This window comes from Prionailurus viverrinus, chromosome D1 (assembly GCF_022837055.1).
Source record: "Prionailurus viverrinus isolate Anna chromosome D1, UM_Priviv_1.0, whole genome shotgun sequence".
NCBI classification, from domain to species: Eukaryota; Metazoa; Chordata; class Mammalia; order Carnivora; family Felidae; genus Prionailurus; species Prionailurus viverrinus.
In genome coordinates this window covers 109,479,706-109,498,247 of record NC_062570.1, presented here as the reverse complement: position 1 = coordinate 109,498,247, position 18,542 = coordinate 109,479,706, and the positions used below count along the sequence as shown (strand labels likewise).

Here is an 18,542-nt window from a genome sequence, read left to right as displayed (position 1 = left end):
ATTTCATCTTAGGAGGTCTGTTTTTGGCCATTCAAGGGTGGCGTCATCTCCAGCTGGTGGTTTCTGTGCATTGTTTGATCATCTTTCTGTCTTTAAGATATAAGCTCTCGCTTAGTCTTAGAGGATCCTGGGGTGCAAGAGGCATGGAACCGGGATACATGAATTCTGTGTGGTCCTTGGTCAACCCTTGGGCACGTGCTCCCCTACTCTGGGTGATTCCAGAAGCTAAACAAACAGGGTTGCCAGATAATATCTTGGACGCTAAATTAACGTTGAATTTCAGATAAACAGCTAGTATTTTTGTATAATAATATCCCAAATGTGGCATGGCACATAGTTAGTTTGAAAATTATTTGTTTGTGTGACATTTCTACTTACTTGAGGGTTTGTATTTTTTTTTCATGTTTTGTTTTTTTTTAAATTTTTTTAATGTTTATTTATTTTTGAGACAGAGACAGAGCATGAATGGGGGAGGGTCAGAGAGAGAGGGAGACACAGAATCCGAAACAGGCTCCAGGCTCTGAGCTGTCAGCACAGAGCCCGACGCGGGGCTCGAACTCACAGACAGTGAGATTATGACCTGAGCTGAAGTCGGACGCTCAACCGACTGAGCCACCCAGGCGCCCCAAGGGTTTGTATTTTTATGTGCAACCTGGAAAAAAATACAGGATGTCCCATTAAATTCAAATTTCTGATACATAACAAATAATATTTTAGGATAAGTATGTCCAAAATATGGCATAGACCATAGTTATACTAAAGTTATTCCCCGTTTATTTGAATACAAATACAGGGTGCCTGGGTGGCTCAGTCGGTTGAGCATCTGACTTTGGCTCAGGTCATGATCTCACGGTTCGTGGGTTCAAGCCCCATGTCGGGCTCTGTGCCGAGAGCCTGGAGCCTGCTTCAGATTCTGTGTCTCCCTCTCTCTCTTTGCCCCACCCCCTCTCGCTCTGTCTTTGTCTCTCAAAAATGAATAAACGTTTAAAAAAATTTTTTTTGAATACAAATACAAATACGCTGTACTTACATTTGCTAAATTTGGTACTTCCCCCGAAAAAAAGGGGAGCCAATATGATTCCAAGTCTGTATTCCAAGCAGTGAAGGTACATTGCATGGAATTTTCCTAGTTATGGAACAAGAGGAAGTAGATTAAATATTTTCTGGTATAACTGAACAGGAGTGGGTACTAGATGGGAGGGGAAAGGCACGTATCTTCAGGGGAAGAAAACTTCCCTCTGCCCTGTTGGGTTCTGTGGATGGCCTGAGAATTGAACTGACATGGGGCACTTGGGTGGCTCAGTCGGTTAAGCGTGGGATTTCGGCTCAGGTCATGATCTCACAGTTTATGGATTCGAGCCCCGCATTGGGCTCTGTGCTGACAGCTCAGAGCCTGGAGCCTGCTTTGGATTCTGTGTCCCCGCTGTCTCTCTGCCCCCCCCCCCCCCCCCCCCGCCGCTTGTGCTAGCTCTCGCTTGCTCTCTCGCTCTCAAAAATAAATTGAAAACAATTTTTTAAAAAAGAATCAAACTGACATAAGACAGATTAGCAGGAGAAATACACACAAATTTATTTAATATTTTTACAGGCACATGAGAGTCTTCAGAAAGAAAATGAGGATTCAAAGAAGCCATTAGCCCTAAAAGTGTATATAGCTTTTTACCGCACACACACATACACAGTAAATTGTGGGAATGAGACACAACGAAGGGGCTGGGACTGAGGGCAGTAATTTGTGAGACAGGGAGTAAGACATATATGGGGAAACTAAGGGAAAAAATTCTCTGGGCTACAAGTTATTTTATTAAGTTTGTAGTTACTTCATTAAGTTTGTACAGGTCCGTTTCGGTATCGACTCCCAGTCTCTATCGATAAGAATATTGTCCTTTTTCTGGCACAGGAGGAACATTTTTGTCACGGGAAATGTTATGACTTATGTTTCGGTAGAAAGAGGGAGGTAAGAGCTCTTCCTGTGTCAGCTGTTTCCCAAGTGCTTTCAGCTCTAAAGAATCAAAAGGCCAAAGCAGCAGATTTGGGGAAGTATGTTCTGAGTCCTTCCCCATCTCAGGACAAAGAACATGCGGAAAACGGGCACGTGAGAATTGACTGCAACTCTGTCTTCTTCGATCAGGTAGGTGACAGAGTCTGCTCGGTGGCTGGTTATCACCAACAAACCCGAGGAGGGCTTAACGGCACTTAGAATAGCCGCTCTTAGGAATGGAAGAAAGAACGCTGGAGACACCCTAGCCAGGGGCATGAGTAGGAAGGGAGCTGGATTTGGGATATGGGGAAGCCATAACCTGACACCTCTATTAGTATCCGTAAGAGGAATGGAAGGTAAGATCACAGGTGTGGTTGTGGCTCTTCTGACCTCACTGCCTTGGCTCTCCATGGGTGTCGGCATTGTTTGGGTTAGCATCAGAAAGCAATATACGGTTGCTGAAAGTATTGAACACTTTCTGCTCGATGAGGCAGAAGGCACGGAGTATTCGCAATTCTAAAAATTGTACTGGTCCTACTCTCTGTAAGAAAAAGTAATACAGACTCATCTGTGCCTTTCCAGCTAATGTGATGGCAGCCATTTTTCAGGTCAGTGAGGCCGGTGGAAGGAAGCGTTCGTGACCACGCAGAACAGAGCGAAAGGAGGGTTTCCTGTTTGTTAAGTCACCCACACGCTTCGGTTTATGGTATATGTAGTGAGTTTCTGCCTGTGGCAGGCTTTGTTCTATCTCTGGAAATTTGTAACATTCTATTATACGTATATACCACATCTTCTTTATCCATTCATCTGTTGAAGGGCACTGAGGTTGCTTCCATGTCTTACCTGTTGTAAATAATGCATCAATGAGCATAGGAGCACATACATCTTTTCAAATTAGTGCTTTCATTTTCTTTGGGTAAATCCCCAGTAGTGGAACTATTGGATAATACGGTAATTCTATTTTTAATTTTTTGAGGAACGCCCTTACTGTTTTCCACTGTAGCTGCACCACCAGTTTGCATTCCCACCAACAGGGCACCAGGGGTCTTTTTTCTCCACATCCTCACCAACACTTACTGTTTCTTGGTTTATTTTTTTATTTTTGTATTTTTTATTTTAGCCATTCTGACAGGTGTGAGGTGGTATCTCATTGTGGTTTTCATTTGCATTTCCCTGTTGATGAGCGATGTTGAGCATCTTTTCGTGTCTCTGCTGGCCATCTGGACGTCTTCTTTAAAGAAATGTCTGTTCATGTCTTCTGCCCATTTTTAACTGGATTATTTGGGTTGATGTTGAGTTGTATAAGTTCTTTATATATTTTCCCAACACCATTTATTGAAAAGACTGCCTTTTCTCCACTGTATGTTTTCGCCTTATCTGTCATAGATTAGTTCACCATACAAGCATGGGTTTATTTCCAGCTCTCTATTCTTTCCTGTTGATCTATGTGTCTATTTTGGGGCCATACAGTTTGGACTACTATATCTTTGTAATATAGCTTGAAATCTGAGATTGTGACATCCCCAGCTTTGTGCTTCTTTCTCAAGATTGCTTTGGCTATTTTGGGTCTTTTGTGGTTCCATACAAATTTTAAGATTATTTGTTCTAGTTCTGTGAGAAATACTGTATTTTGATAGGGATTGCATTGAAATCTGTAAATTGCTTTGGGTACTGTGAACATTTTAATAATATTAGTCCTTCCAGTCCATGAGGATAATACATCTTTCCACTTGTGTTTTCTTTAATTTCTTTCATCAATGTCCTATAGATGTCAGAGTATAGGTTTTCCACTCCCTTTGTTACCCTTATTCCAAGGTATTTTATTCTTTTTGGTGCAATTGTAAATGGATTGTTTTTTAAATATCTCTTCCCGGTACTTCATTATTAGTGTGCTGAAATGCAACAGATGTTAGCTGTGGATTTGTTTGCTGAGAGTTTTTATCATGAATGAGCGTTGAATTTTGTCAAATGCCTTTTCTGCATCTACTGAGATGATCATATGGTTTTTATCCTTCACTTAGTTATTGTGATGCATCACACTGATTGATTTGCATCCCTTCTTATTCATGTTTTTTATGACAAGGAAATTGAGGCTTAGAGATTTCATGTTACTTTCCTCAAGGCATATACATAGCATGTTGCAGAGCCATCATATAATGCCAGGTTATAAAATCTGGGTGTAAATTATACTACACGAAGATCCTCCCTGATCTCATTCTCATATTGATTTCTAGGCATCTCACTCATGGAGCACAGCATGCCAGGATTTCTCTGAAAGAGGTAAACCCAAGAACCAAAATCTAGGTTCTCAGAAATTATCCTCTTTCCTGAAATAAACTGTGTTTTTTTTACTAAGAGTGGCCAACTGAGAACCAAGTTCAGTTGCCAGAACTCTCATGCCCCTCTGGGATAAATGAAGCTTTGGACCATAATCCTAGTAACTTCTCATTTAGTCCCCATCCTGATCTAAATCTCTCACCTACACACCTCTTCTGAGGCCCTGAAGCCCAATTGAGTCTGGCGTTAAAATGTCATTCCCAGGGGCGCCAGGGTGGCGCAGTCGGTTAAGCGTCCGACTTCAGCCAGGTCACGATCTCTCAGTCCGTGAGTTCGAGCCCCGCGTCAGGCTCTGGGCTGATGGCTCGGAGCCTGGAGCCTGTTTCCGATTCTGTGTCTCCCTCTCTCTCTGCCCCTCCCCCGTTCATGCTCTGTCTCTCTCTGTCCCAAAAATAAATAAATGTTGAAAAAAAAAAATTTTAAACCACTGTTGGGCCAAACTTTAACAACTTATCAGAGAAAAAAAAACCAGAAAAATATTCAGCAAAATGATAAAAAACGATTAACTTTTATTGGTGGACTTTTGATTGTCACTTTCCAGTGTGTGATTTTCAAAGTATTCAAAGTTTCAACAAAAAGTACATAAAATTTCAAAATATCGTGTCAAAAATAAAAGAGCAGGGGCACCTTAGTGGCTCAGTCAGTTAAATGTCTGATTCTTGGTTTTGGCTCAGGTCATGATCTCACAGTTGGTGAGTTTGAGCCCCGCATCAGGCTCTGTGCTGATGGCCTGGAGCCTGCTTGGGGTTCTGTCTCCCTCTCTCTCTGCCCTCCCCTGCTCTCTCTCTCTCGCTCTCAAAAATAAATAAATAAATGTTTTAAAATTTTAATTAAAAAAGAGTAAATGACAAAATGAACAATTTTCAAAAAAATACACTTTTAATATCTACTAAAAAAGATAACAAATAATTCAATAGAAAATGGGTAAAAGGCAGAACATTAAGTTTTCAAAAGAAAAAAGCCACATGGCTAATAAATTTATGGACAACCATATAAAACCCACTAGAAATTAAAGACATACAAACTAAAATGGAATGTCAACTTTTATTTTCAAAAGATCAAAAATTAAAGTGGGCTCATTGTCAAAGTCGGTGAGAGTGTAGTTAAATAGAAATTCATTATTCAAGAGCAGAATTATAAAATAGTTCATGCTAGAAGGCTGCTAAAAACACAATTTGGCATCATTATCAAGAGATTTGAGGGGCGCCTGGGTGGCGCAGTCGGTTAAGCGTCCGACTTCAGCCAGGTCACGATCTCACGGTCCGGGAGTTCGAGCCCCGCATCAGGCTCTGGGCTGATGGCTCGGAGCCTGGAGCCTGTTTCCAATTCTGTGTCTCCCTCTCTCTCTGCCCCTCCCCTGTTCATGCTCTGTCTCTCTCTGTCCCAAAAATAAATAAACGTTGAAGAAAAAAAAAATTAAAAAAAAAAAAAAAAAAAGAGATTTGAAATAAGTCTTCACTAATTCAGATGCCATTTATTGAGCATGTCGTGTTGGGCATGTAGTAACTACCAAGCATACAAAAACACGCCACATGCAGAGATGAAATGAAAACATAGGCATAAACAGAGGTAATGGTATATATCTTAGTGCACAGTGCAGGTGTAGGCTCATATTTTTATTTTCTACAAGTCAACATAATTTTAATTTAAGTCCCAATTTCTGGGGCGCCTGGGTAACTCAGTTTGTTAAGTGTCCGACTTCAGCTCAGGTCATGATATCTCAGTTTGTGGGTTCAAGCCCATGTCAGGCTCTGTGCTGATAGCTTAGAGCCTGGAGCCTGCTTCAGATTCTCTCTCTCTCTCTCTCTCTCTCTCTCTCTGTCTCTCTGCCCCTCCCCTGCTCATGCTCTCTTTCTCTCTCTCTCAAAACTAAATAAATATTTTTTAAAAAATTAAGTCCCAATTTCCTCCAAGTGGGCAGTAAATCACAAATTGGTTAGTTTTGTGGATTATTTTTATAATCCTTCCCTACCAGAACTATCTATATCTCACAGACATGTGCAATACTATAGTGATGGGATGAGAAAAACCTACAGATGATCAGTTATATGTTCAAAAGACTACCAAATGAATGCTGACCCTGGGCCCTTGGCTGCTACAACCTTGCCATTTACCACCACATGAGGCACTGGCACTGGGGGCTTCCATTCTCACTGATTAGCTCCCTAAGCAGCCACTCTGCTATGGGCCTGCTGTTCCCTGGGGTTCTACCAGATGTCAGGACTGAATCCTTGTGGCCTGCAACGCACAGACCCTCCCCCATTTTTTACCCCTCCCACGCACTCAACTTCTTTCCTCTTCTCTCATTATCTCTTCCAGAGAACTTCTAGTGTTCCCTATGGACCTTAGGTTTTGAAAAGTCAAGCAGTATTACAAGCTCCTTCTGTTTTTCATCAGCAAAACGCCTTTGAAGAGACAAACAACACAAAACAAAACACCCCTACAGATATGATAAACCTTAGGAATGTGGGAAAGACACAAGGGAAATTTCAAAGAAAGCATCCATAATAGTATTGGCCAGCCATATCCCTCTTCCTAAGAAATGTTTGAGGCCCTATCATGAGAAGAAATATGGAGAACCTATTGTTCTCTTTGACGAATTGTGGCCACTCCAGATTCTGAGGTTTCTGGAGAGAATGCCCCACGGTTCTTCATGGGCATTTTATGTTGCAAACCAGAAGTTGGACTTCATGAGACGATCGGTGGCGCAAAGATTTAAAAAGAATTAGGTAGGGAGTGACATCATGGAAGATGGGCAAGTAGAAACACCAGGAATCCATCTTTTCATCTGGATGACAAAAACACTGGTAGAAGCTATCTGGTTAACGATTTAAAAAATATAGAGCCTATTCAAAGCTTGGAGCTTCCAGATGAAGTCTTGGCTTATAAAGTGTTTTTCATTTTAGTCAGTTTCAGCCACTAGCACAGTATTGGCTACTATCCATAAACATCCATCCTTGGGGTAGGTAGCTATGTCCACATTCCTTGGAACAAGCTATGGGGGCCAGCGTGGGCAAAAAAGGACTTTGTCCTTCAGACAGTCAGGTGAGCATCATCGGACTCTTGATTTCGACTCAGGTCATGATCCCAGGGTCATGGGATCGAGCCCTAGGTCAGGCTCTGTGCTGAACCTGGAGCCTGCTTAAGACTCTCTCTCTCTCTCTCTCTCTCTCTCTCTTTCTCTCTCTCTCTCTCTCTGCCTCTCTCCCCCACTCATGCTCTGTCTTTCTCTCTCTCTAAAATAATTTTAAAAAGAAATAAAAAGAAAAAAGAAAAAAATTATCAACTGAGAATTTTATAGCCAACAAAACTGTCCTTCAAAAATGAAGGTTAAATTCAAATACGCCGACATAAACTTAAAGCCTAGGGAGTTCATTATCACTAGATCTGCCCTGCAAAAAAAATACTAAAGGTAGTTTTCAGGTTGAAATAAAAGTACGCTAGACAGTAATTCAAAGTTCTAACTATATGCTGTGTACTCACGATAGTTAAAAGTGAAAAGATGGAAAAAGACATTCCATGTAAATAGTAATCAAAAGGAATCTGGGTTGGCTACATGAGTATCAGACAAAAGACTTGAAATCCAAACGTTTACAAGAGGCTAAAGAGAACATTGTATATTAATAAAAGTTTCAATACAACAAAAATATCTAACAATCATAAACATTTACACACCTAAAGACAGACCCTCCAAAGGTATGAAGTAAGAAAGACTGCCAGCTAGGAAATATAAGGCACTCATTCCCCCCACGGCAACATTAATAAATTTTTAAACACTACAGACTTCAGAAAATAACTTCATAGGAGCTCTGGAAAACAATCAAAGGACCACAGCGAGCAAACGAAAACCAATCGAGGATAACAGCACATTCAAAAAGGTAAGAAATTTTTCCTTACCTTACGCCCACCCTTTCCATAATCTGCACAGTAATGACCTGGAGGAAAGCCCAGCTTTCAAAGCCTTCTGTAGAACTGGATGGAGAAGAGAAAACCTTATTTGGAATGTTCTCATCTGTCTGGAGGCTGCCTGGAGTAGTGGTCTCTGTTTCAACTAACCAGGAGCTCAAGGCAGGAAAAGGAGCATAATTCATCTCGGGCTGAGTAAAGAGACCGAAAGTGGTGGACAACGGCTATAAAAGCTGGAGGGACTATAGATGTACAGAAGGCAGAAATTACAGGTGAAGAAATACAACAGACCATCTCAAGTCCCAAAAGGAAGGAACGCCTGGGTAACTCTGTTGGTTAAGTGTCTGCCTCTTGACTTCAGCTCAGGTCATGGCCTCACAGTTCATGGGTTCAAGCCCCATGTCAGGCTCTGTGATTGGGATTCTCTCTCTCTCTCTCTCTCTCTCTGCCCTTCCCCGGCTTGTGTGTGCTCTCGCTCTCTCTCAGAGTAAATAATCTTAAAAAATAAATAAAGTCCCAAGGGGAAGCTGTGATGAGACTCTTTGCAAAATAAAGAAATAAAATCTTCTTTCCCAAGACACCGACACAAGACAAATACTAAAGTGTTCATGGGTCTGCAGGAAAGCAGTGCAAGGTTAGCATGAATTTTGTTTCTTTGGTTTTGGCTGGAACCATAATAAGTCAGAGAAAGCTGCAGTTTTCCCTCTGGACTCATCATGATGATGGAAAGAGATTTAATAGGTATAAATGGCTGGATTTGGAACTGACTGAGCTTTGAGTGGGGGTAAAGGGAGAGGGAATGGGTGTTGTAAAGGCTTTCACTCGGGTAACTGGGTGGGTGAGAGTATCATTTACAGAGACAGACAAGAGGAGGAAGTGACAGTAAGAGGACCAGTGTTTGAAGGAGATAGCAGCAGTGATACATTTCTCTTCTCTTGTGGTTTTGCTAGCCATTCCTAATGTCTGCTTTGCTGGATACAACTTCTCAAAGCCCTCTTTAAAATCAGAGTCAAGGGGCGCCTGGGTGGCGCAGTCGGTTAAGCGTCCGACTTCAGCCAGGTCACGATCTCGCGGTCCGGGAGTTCGAGCCCCGCCTCAGGCTCTGGGGGGATGGCTTGGAGCCTGGAGCCTGTTTCCGATTCTGTGTCTCCCTCTCTCTCTGCCCCTCCCCCGTTCATGCTCTGTCTCTCTCTGTCCCAAAAATAAATAAAAATGTTGAAAAAAAAATTTTTTTTTTAAATAAAATAAAATCAGAGTCAAACGGTTCAGGAGATCAAGCCCCATGTCGGGCTCCATGCTAACAGCACAGAGCCTGCTTGGGATTCTCTCTCTCCCTCCCTCTCTGTCTGCCTCTCTCCAACTTCTGTATTCATTCTCTCTTTCAAAATAAATAAATAAATAAATAAGCTTTAAAAAATATAATAAAATAAAATCAGTCAAAAGAGTTCACCCTTAGCCCTCTTCTCTTCTCCTTTGACATAACCATCTTTGATGTTCTTGACATTAATAGGGACTTAATGTGCACCTATACCTGCGATGTCTCCAGCCCAGACCCTCTCTTTAATGTAGACATATATTTCAAATGCCAACTGGAAAACCCTCCTTAGATATCCCCAGAAAATAATGGAAAGAAAGCATAAATTTTCTCCTCTTATATTCTGATTTTAGAGAATGCCCACTCAGATGCACAAGAAAGACAATTAGGACTCAATCTGATTTCCTATTCCTAAATTCAGTATTCAATGATACACAAAAATCTGGCGATAAAAATATATCACCATATAATACCGCCATAAGATATGTCTCAAAATCATTTCTTTACATCCACCCACAATGACACAACTTTAAGACCTTCTTCATATCTCACACAGACTGTTGCAGTATCTTTCCAACTAGGTCTCCTTGTCCTTGACTCTCCTTGACTTCTTCTTTCCTTTTCCACTCACCTGTTGGTAATTTTTTTTTTTATAAAACACAGGAAACTATGGCACTCCTCTTTTTAAAATCTTTTGAGAGCCCTTTAGTATCTGTGGCAAAGCCAACTTAATCATTAAACATGGCAGGCACAGTGCCTGAGGCATATAAACATGTTTAAAAACATTTTATTTTTTATTTAAAAAATTGTTTTAGGGGCGCCTGGGTGGCGCAGTCGGTTAAGCGTCCGACTTCAGCCAGGTCACGATCTCGCGGTCTGGGAGTTCGAGCCCCGCGTCGGGCTCTGGGCTGATGGCTCGGAGCCTGGAGCCTGTTTCCGATTCTGTGTCTCCCTCTCTCTCTGCCCCTCCCCCGTTCATGCTCTGTCTCTCTCCGTCCCAAAAATAAATGAACGTTGAAAAAAAAAAAAAATTAAAAAAAAAAAAAAACCAATGAATAAATTAAGAAACCCAAAATGTTATGTCAGCAGTAGAAGAGGGGTTGCTTCTGTTGAACCTTTTGCTGATGTTTCCATTCTGTTGTGTCCGGGTTTTTTTGGGTTTTTGTTTTTGCTTTTTTTTTTTTTTTTTTTTTTTACTCACTGGACAATTATTTACATAAAATACCACTTCAGGCTGTAAGCAAAGGATCAAAGTTCAAACGGCAAGGCAGGATAAAATCTATTGAGCAAATAGTGGCACTTTGTATTAGTTGTTTTTTCTGTTTTAAAATTTTTTTTAAGTTTATTTATTTTTGAGAGAAAGAGAGGGCACAAATCGGAGAGGGACAGAGACAGGGAGAGGGAGAATTCCAAGCAGACTCCACACCTCGCACAGAGCCGCACATGGGGCTCGATCCCACGACTGTGAGATCATGACCTGAGCTGAAATCAAGAGTGGGACATTTAGGGGCGCCTGGGTGGCGCAGTCGGTTAAGCGTCCGACTTCAGCCAGGTCACGATCTCGCGGCCCGGGAGTTCGAGCCCCGCGTCGGGCTCTGGGCTGATGGCTCAGAGCCTGGAGCCTGTTTCCGATTCTGTGTCTCCCTCTCTCTCTGCCCCTCCCCCGTTCATGCTCTGTCTCTCTCTGTCCCAAAAATAAATAAACGTTGAAAAAAAAAAAAAAAGAGTGGGACATTTAACCGACTGAGCCATCCAGGCGCCCACACCCCATGTATTAGTTGTTTTATGTATTCAAAATTCAATTAAAAATATTTTGTCCCTATGAATGCTAGCTATGATTATTATTTGCTTATTTCATGATTATTACTGACAATAATTTTGCCATATAGAGGATGAAGAGCTTAAAATATGTCCTATTCCGGGTGACAACATATATGCTAGGTTCTGCCAGCCCCCCCCCCCCCCCCCAAAATTGGGGAACTGAGGATGGAACGAATTTGTGCAAGACTCCCAACAGGAACTTTTGTCACTGGACAACACTCTCGATGTTCCCCTGCCACAAAGGTAGGGAAGCAGCAAAGTACGGATGGCTAAAGGACGGGAAGGGCGTGAATGCAGACCCAAGCCTCCCCTCCCCAGGCGGCGAATAGGCCAAGAGAACAGCTAGAGCTAAGAACGGATGGCTGGAAGGAGTTTCAGAGTCTTGAGGAGGGTGCCCCCGGTGGACAGTGGTGTGAACTGCACCTTTTTCCTCCACAAGGTGCAAGCGACAGGGACTTCACCTGTAAGCAACAGAGGAGAGGAAATAGGTACGACTCCACCCTCTTCCGTGTCATTCAAGGTATCTATCATCCAGGAGCAAAAGAAAGAGAAGAAAATACTCGGGAATGACTCACCTTAAACCTGAAATAACTGAGTACCGATGCTGTCAGGCAGACCTGGGACTCTAAACAGACGGGAAGTTGTATTTTTTCGAAGTTGTATTTTCGCAGAGCCTAGTTACTTGGCTTTGAGAGAAATCTCGTCTGCAACTCTTGCGTTGGTGTTGAGTAAAATCCAGGGGCGCCTGGGTGGCTCAGTCGGTTGTGTCTGACTTTGGCTCAGGTCGTGATCTCGCGTTCATGAGTTCGAGCCCCAGGTCAGGCTCTGTGCTGACAGCTCGGGGCCTGGAGCCTGCTTCCGATTCTGTGTCTCGCTCTCTCTCTCTCTGCCCCTCCCCTGCTCATGCTCTCTGTCTCTCAAAGATGAATAAACGTTAAAAAAAAATTTTTTTTTTAAATCCAAACACCATCCCTACCCCACCCGCACCCCAAAACAGGAATCATTTTGCTATCTGCCAACAGAATCGCATGGACAGCGTCTGTGGAGGGCAGATGACGCTTTGGTTTTCTGTGCTGTGGGCATCCCCTCCGGAGGCTGAACTTCTCAAGGACTCTTTCTATTGTTGACTCTCCAGAAACTATCGTGGCGCCTGGAAACGTGATCACCGTGTGCACTGCTGTGGATTGCCAACACGCGCGATGTGCTGCCCACTCCCCACTGTCTTCAGGACTGAAGGATGCATTTTCCACCTGCTAGGAGTGTTGACGGCTGACAGCTCCCAACTGAGACCCTCTCTGGGAGGGTCACCCCTTGTCCTTGGCAGCCTGCAGCCACCAGCCAATAAACACAGAGGCCCTCTAGTAAAGGACTGGCCTTCCGTCCTCACTGCGGGACAACCCCATAAGGGCTATTGCAGCTCCCCAGCTCCCCGGAGGCTGGCTCAGGCCTTTGCCGTGACAGCATCGCGGCTCAATTCTCTCTGCCAAGTTCTGCTTCCTCATCCTCCCCCAGGGAACTTCCTGCCCGAAAACCTCCGTCTCAGAGTCTGCAGCCCAGGGAGCCTGATCTGCAACAGTAGAGCATGTTCTGGGACCTACTGGAAAACGAGCAAGGATCCAAGATGGTGAGGTCTTCTGCAGTCATGTGCTCTTTTGTCTGCCCGACTCCTTCACCTCCTGATCCACAATAATCATACGGTTCTGGAGAACCGACCTGTCATGTTATTTTAAAGCCGTCGTCGGGGCGCCTGGGTGGCTCAGTCGGTTAGGGGTCTGACTTCGGCTCAGGTCCTGATCTTGCGTTCATGAGTTCCAGTCCCAGGTCAGGCTCTGTGCTGACAGCTCAGAGCCTGGAGCCCGCTTCGGATTCTGCGTCTCCCTCTCTCTCTCTGCCCCTCCACAGCTCACGCTGTCTCTCTCTCTCAAAAATAAATAAACATTTAAAATAACTTAAATGTATTTAGATTTGGGGGCACCTGGGTGGCTCAGTCAGTTAAGCACCTGACTTTGACTCAGGTCATGATCTCACAGTCCATGAGTTCAAGCCCCACATCAGGCTCTGTGCTGACAGCTCAGAGCCTGGAGCCCGCTTCGGATTCTGCGTCTCCCTCTCTCTCTCTGCCCCTCCCCTGCTGTCTCTCTCTCTCAAAAATAAATACACATTATAAAAAATGAAAAATAATAGTGACATTCACGGAGTGCTCACGCTGTTCTAGGCACTGTTTCAAACGGGTTAGGACCTTCATCCCGCCCCCCCCCCACCATGTTCCATACGTTTATCACCTTCGTTGCAGGCTCTGTGGCCCCTTAGGCAGCTGCCCCACTCAACCTGCTTTACCCAGTGCCTTACGTGGGTAAATGTTTATAGCAGCAATGTCCCCACTTGGTGAAATAAGGAAATTGAGACCAAGAGCTGCTTTATGATGAACCCAGAGATAAGTAGGGGAAGAGAGTACTTCAGGGCCAAAGAGGCATAACCATGACAATGTGGGCAGGGACCAAAGTCAGCCACAGGGCTCACAGGCAGAGGCAGAGTCTGCCTGTGACCCTAAGGGGGGGGGGGGCGGGCATGTAGGAGGTGAGTAGCAGTAGATGCTAGTGGGTAGGATAAGCTTTTGCAGCCGATCTGTGCCACGTTTGGGATGCAAGGTGCTCTGCAGCCTCCAGATGCTGAGAGGTGTATTCGCCCGCACGCGGTATCTACTCACAGAGCGGAAGCAACAAGTTGCGTTCTCTTCCCAGGAGGTGGGGGAAAACGCAGTCCGGGGAGCCACAGAGCATCAGAGTTTCTTTGGCACGAATCAGCCTTGCGGGATCGACATGGCAGAGACCAGCAAGTCGTGGGTGCCCCCGAGCTGGCCCAGACACTGACGCCCCGGGAGGAGAGGGCAGCTGCGGGAGCCCAGCCGGGGGCGCTTTCGCCACCCTCTCGGCTCAAGGGGGACAGAGAAGTGTCAGGATGTCGAGCTCCCCTGCGGAAGCGGAGGTCTTCCTCGTCTCCCAGGGCAGCCCCGAGGCACCTCCCCCGGAGCCGTGAGACTTCACAGGGCAATAGGAAAACTGCTTATAGGGCGTTGATGCAAGGGGGCTCACACTCAGGACTACTGCTCTGCAAGGCTGGGCTCGGGAAGGGGGGGTGGGGGAGACTCACCAGCCGTGTCCATCAAGAACACATACCCATGACACTCCAAGCCCGAGGACCCTGGCAGATATATAAAGAGAAGTGTGGAAAGATGCATGTATATCGTGACTGATCTGTCATCCTCCAAAGATGGGGAAATAACCCTTTAGAAGCTTCTCGAAGTCTCTTTCTCTAGATATTTCCAGAGCCGCAAATAGACCTGTCTTAGGACTCTCTCCGTTGCAAGGGCTGGAAAACTCAACAATAAGCAGAGTGAGGAATTTACTTGTTTAAGTGACTGTCACATCCTGGAGTAGATGAGTCCAGCTGTAGATGATGTCAGACTTTTTTTTTTTTCAATTGCAGTTTCAATCTCCCCCAGAAATGTCTTTTTTTTTTTTTAACGTTTATTTTAGAGAGAGAGAGAGAGAGAGCGGAAGCAGGGGAGGGGCAGAGAGAGAGGGAGACACAGAATCGGAAGCGGGCTCCAGGCTCTGAACCGTCAGCACAGAGCCCGGCGCGGGGCTTGAACTCACGAACCGTGAGTTCGTGACCTGAACCAAAGTCGGACGCTTAACCGACTGGGCCACCCAGGAGCCCCAGAACTGCCCCATTTTTATCCCTTTTACGCCATCAGGCAGCTCGATGACATCACGCCTGAGGAGCGGGCTCTGCTGCTAACGTCACCTGAAAGCCACTGTTCTGGAAAATCAGCTGAGGCCACAGTGGCCTCGTCTTTCTGACTCAGAACTTCTCGCTGCCACCCTGGTCACTGCTCGTGGGTTCAGGCAAAGGTGAAAGAAGCCACCTTTCGTCAAGACACGGCGGGAGCTGTGGGCTCAGCTGAGGTTTTCAAAAGCCCTTCTTCTGGGGCAGAAGTACCCCAAATGATTCCTTGACAAAGCATCACCCACACTGCTATAAACTCCATTATGCTTTACCTCTGGGGCTGAACTTTAAGCAATCTGTCTGAAAACAAATATCAAAACTGATCTTTTGGTTTTAACCTGGCAAACTGAACAATTTGGGTTACCAAAATTTTTTTTTTTAATTTTTTTTTCAACGTTTTATTTATATTTATTTTGGGACAGAGACAGAGCATGAACGGGGGAGGGGCAGAGAGAGAGGGAGACACAGAATCGGAAACAGGCTCCAGGCTCCGAGCCATCAGCCCAGAGCCCGACGCGGGGCTCGAACTCACGGACCGCGAGATCGTGACCTGGCTGAAGTCGGACGCTCAACCGACTGCGCCACCCAGGCGCCCCGAAAATATTTCTTAAAAACAACAAAAACACTAATCAAGCCAAAAAAAAAAAAAGCCCAAACCACTCCTTCTGTGCCAGGAAGCAGCACAGGGTTCATAAATAGTTGCCTTCTCTTCAGAGAGTCTGCTTGGCCAACAATTGGCTTCAATAGCCCTGGGAACGGAAACTTTGAGAGAACAGAGCCTTAGGCGGCCCAAATAGCCTTCTCAGAGTTTGTATAACCATGTATTGGTCTGCTAACGTGACAAAAGAAGCTTCGGTAGGAACAGTGTGGGGGTCAAAATGCTTTACCATCATCAGAATGCAGTGTTCAATTCCCACTGCCCTTATGTTGTGCTGGACCCTGTGTGATTATAAGCATCCAAGTCCTACAGATTCAGACGCCATCCTTCCCTTTAAAATCTTACTTTTTTTTAGGGGCGCCTGGGTGGCTCAGTCAGTTGAGCATCCGACTTCGGCTCAGGTCACGATCTCACGGTTGGTGGGTTCAAGCGCCGTGTTGGGCTCTGTGCTGACAGCTCGGAGCCTGGAGCCTGCTTCGGAGTCTGTGTCTCCCTCTCTCCCTCTGCCCCTCCCTGTTTGCATTCTGTCTCTCTGTCTCTGTCTCAAAAATAAACATTAAAAATTAAAAAAATAAATAAATTTTAAAAAGATACGTTACTTTTTTTGACAGAGAGAGAGAGAGAGAAAGAATCAAGCAGACTCTATACCCGGCACGGAGCCCAATGCGGGGCTCGATCTCACGATCCTAGGATCGTGACCTGAGCTAAAATCAAGAGTCAGATGCTCAATGGACTGAGCCACCCAGGCACCCCCAAAATGCCACTTTTTTGACCAAGCCCCGCCCCTGCATGACTACAGGACATCCAGTTCTCTCCCAGGGTTTTCCAGAGGACATGGACAGGGAGACTCCCTGGGCTGCTCGCTTCTGACGGACTCCTTCCAGTGCTCCCCGAGCCTCTTCCCTCGCCCCTCTCCTGGGGACCGCGGCTTGTGCACTGGCTCTCCACTCCCCTTCCCAAGACAAGGCTTGAGAATAACAAAAGGTGATTATACACAGTAGACAAAAAAACTTCAAACTAGGACCTGGGGAGCAGCTTATCGCTACCCCTGGCGTCCCAGGACTCCCCTCTGTCCATTTCCCCCCTTAGCCTCCGGCCTGCTGCCCCAGTGGAGGGCTGCATTCTCTTTTATGCAGCTGGCATCCCCGACTGACTGTTGTTTTCTGCTCCCTACGTCCCGCTCCCAGTCAGCGAAACCAGATCCCTTTACCAATCCCTCTCCACTTAACCTCGGCAGAACTTATTTCTGAATTTTTTTTTCCCTGAATTCAGCCTCTCAAGCAGTAAGCCACGCACCTGGACCGCGTGAAGCACCTGTCGGCTCAGGTGTCACTGCCACTGGGCCCCCCTCCCCGCCATGAGGGAACACAGCGCGTTCAAGTTCTCCGACTTTCCCTGTGACACGCCCAGTGAACCAAGACCACCACTGACCGCATCCCCCCGCCCCCGGCCCAGCCCCCAAAAGTGAAAAGGAATACACACTAAAAAAATAAGCACCCAAACGAGAGATTCGGGTCTGACATCTCAGAAACACTTCCATTTCCATTGCCTTCCCTTCGGATTTCCCAGAACAGGGGGGGATGAGCCTTATACCTGCGAGAGTAAAAACCCTCACCCAGGGTTCAAAGCAGAGATTTCAGTTTTTACCCGAGAACCCCGCAGACACCGCCCCGGGGTTTTAAACGGCGCTTCAAGAAACTCTGCCCCCACGTCTGCAAGGTGTGGGGTGGGCATTCCAGACCCCACGGCTTTACAGGCAGCTGGGAAGCAGAGGCTGGCCAGCCGGCAGGTGGTCTCTTCCAACCGACTCAACTTCTCCCTGCCGTTCCCCCCACCGCTGCTCACGGGTTCAGCCAGAGGCCCTCTGCCCCACCGGGTGCAAACCCGAAAAGAAACCAGGGAAGCATCTTTCTGTCCCCAGCGTAAGCGATGGATAAGCCCTTAGTTTAGGAGTCACCAAAACACTCCCCGGTGTGGGGGAGTTGTTTGATGATCAAACAACATCCCCTTTATTCGAGTAAGGATTAAAAGGGGCGGGGAGTTCAAAGTCTCATCCTCAGAATCAAAAGGGTCACTAATACACGACTGAATTCATTTAAGACTAAAAGGAATATACTCCAGAAAATATAAATTCCTGGCGGCTGCGTTCTGCTTCAACGTGTCAACCCAGACCATAATGAGTAAGGAGACTGAAGGGAGAGGTATCGGGGGGCTCGGCGGATTTTGGGGGGGTACGGGGGAGATGATGGGAGCGATAAGAGGTAATGGCTTTATGCTCATCCCCGATTCACAGAAATGAGGGCACAGGCTCTCTCTACCGACACCTGGAAGTGCCACGCAAAGCAAAGAGGGAGGCCATCGGGCAGGGCGGGTGGAAGACAGAGACGCACACCCAGACTCGAGCATCGAAGAAACAGGAGGATACGGTCAAGTTTGGATCGCCAAGAAAAGAATGGAAGGGGGAAAAAATGGAAGAGTTTCACTGAGGGTCTACTTTCTCCAAAGAGGAGAAAGGCTCACGGGAGATCCTGACAGATCTTATGTGAAATGCTTTGGGGGTTCCGTCCTGCTCTCCCAGCCTTTCCAGGAGCCCTTTTCTAGCTGTCCTGGATGGCTTCAGCTCTCAAAGGGCACCAACCATCCCTGGTCATAATTTTATTTTATTTTATTTTATTTTATTTTATTTTATTTTATTTTATTTGCTTACTTATTTATTTTTTACATTTATTTATTTT

General features: G+C 45.6%; 1 non-coding gene across 1 annotated transcript; it reads left to right on the top strand.

Moving 5' to 3' along the window:
• The first annotated feature begins 796 nt into the window (after positions 1-796).
• TRNAQ-UUG (transfer RNA glutamine (anticodon UUG)) lies at positions 797-881 on the top strand. The gene has a single exon. It is a non-coding gene; the product is annotated as a tRNA-Gln (tRNA).
• The last annotated feature ends 17,661 nt before the right edge of the window (positions 882-18,542 follow it).